Genomic DNA, 2,093 nt, shown 5'->3' with positions numbered 1-2,093 from the left:
ATACAGCCAACCTCCGGCCCACGCACAATGGCGTGCACCAGTCCCACAAAATACGTACCCAGCTCCACAAAATGCCTATCCACCCCCAATAGCCTACTGAAACCCTCCTAGATCAGGTTTCTGGCCCAACCAAGCATTTAAGAATGAGTGGTTGCAAAAGAAGAAAACCTTCACTCCATTGGCAGAATCCTATACCAGTTTGTTCCACAGGTTGAGACAATTGGGTATGCTGAGTCCGATCTAGCCAAAACTGCCAAACCCTCCCCCGAGGAATCTTGATCACTCTGTGAGTTGCGAATATTGTTCTGGTGCTCCGGGGCACGACACAGAGAAGTGTTGGCATTTGAAACAGCTATTCAATAGCTCATTGATACTAATCGGATTGAGGTCCAAGCTCCGGAGGCACCCAATATCAATCAGAACCCATTGCCGGCCTATCCCGAGACAAATATGATCGAGATAGTGCATAGGGGAGGGGAGCCCAAGAAGCCTTCATAGATCGTCATGCTAATTCGGTCCAGTGAAGCCAGACCGATTGAAAAGTCGACAAATGAGAAATCAGTGATCACGTTGAGCGGGGCAAACAACGAACCATCTGCGGTGGTCAAGAAGGGGACCCCAAGTGATGTAGCAGTAAAACAAGAAAGAGAAAAAGTGATTGTGTCAGGAGTGGCGAACAAGCCTGTTGTAATTGTGGAGGGTGCCCGCACAGATCCTGTCATTATCAAGCCGGTAACTCAATTACCGATAGTCAACAGCAAGGTGCTCCCATGGAATTATGAATGGGTGACAGTGACTTACAAGGGGAAAGAGGTCAAAGAAGAAGTTTGTGAGACCAATGGTCTGACTCGATCGGGAAGATGCTTTGCCCCTGAAGAGTTGAGAAAAGCTAAGATCTCCAAAGACAACCCGGTGCTAGTGAAGAAAGCTATGACCGAGGAAGAAGCAGAGGAATTCTTGAGAAAGATGAAAGTGTAGGACTATTCCATTGTGGAGCAGTTGAGGAAGACACCGGCTCAGATTTCACTATTGTCATTATTGATCCATTCAGACGAGCACCGTCGGGCTTTGATGAAGATCCTGAATAAGGCCCACGTTCCTGAAAATCTCAGTAAACCACTTGGAAAAGATAGCTAACAAGATATTTGAGGTAAACAGAGTCACTTTTTCTGATGATGAGTTACTCGTGGAGGGTACTGAGCACAATAGAGCCCTCTATCTCATGGTTAAATGCGAAGATTCTGTGGTTACCCGGGTACTGCTCGACAATGTTTCCAGTGCAAACATTTTCCCTCTCTCCACTCTGAACAAATTGACGGTGGATGATGAAAGAATTCACAAGAACAGTATCTGCGTTCGAGGATTCGACGGTGATGGGTAAGATTCAGTCGGGGACATAGTGCTTGAGCTTACAATAGGGGCAATTGAATTTACCATGGAGTTCCAGGTGCTCGATATGGCTGTTTCTTACAATCTGCTGTTAGGTCGACCCTGGATTCATGCTGCAAAAGCAGTCCCGTCTACTCTGCATCAAATGGTCAAGTTTGAATGGGATAGAAAGGAAATCGTTGTGCACGGCGAGGATAATTTATGTGCCCACAGTGATGCCATTGTTCCGTTCATAGAGTTTGAAGACGACAAGGGGCCATGGGTTTGTCAGGTTTTTGACACGGTGTCAGTAGAGAAAATTCCAGAAGGTAAATGCGTTCCAATGCCGAGGGTAGCTGCTGCATCAGTCATAGTAGCCGTTGAAATGTTGAAAAATGGTTTTGTACCGGGCAAGGGTTTGGGTGCATCTCTGCAAGGTATCGTACAGCCGGTGTCTCTCCCCAAAAACTTGGATACATTTGGTTTGGGGTTCAAGCCCATAGTTGCGGACATAAAAAGAGCCAAAAAGTTGAAATAGAGGGCATGGGTCCTCCTAAAGCGCATCCCACGTCTCTCCAGATTATTTGTCAGGCCCGACACCAAGAAACGCCCAGCAACAACAGTTCCCAGTGCTATGGTTGGTCCTTATAAGGAGTTGCTTGAAAGGTTTGAGAAATTATTCGATGAGGTGAACATGGTGGAAGCTGGAGAGGGTTCTAGCAAGG

This window comes from Nicotiana tabacum, chromosome 8 (genome assembly GCF_000715075.1).
Source record: "Nicotiana tabacum cultivar K326 chromosome 8, ASM71507v2, whole genome shotgun sequence".
In the NCBI taxonomy this organism is placed as follows: domain Eukaryota; kingdom Viridiplantae; phylum Streptophyta; class Magnoliopsida; order Solanales; family Solanaceae; genus Nicotiana; species Nicotiana tabacum.
Note: the sequence above shows the minus strand (reverse complement) of the source record.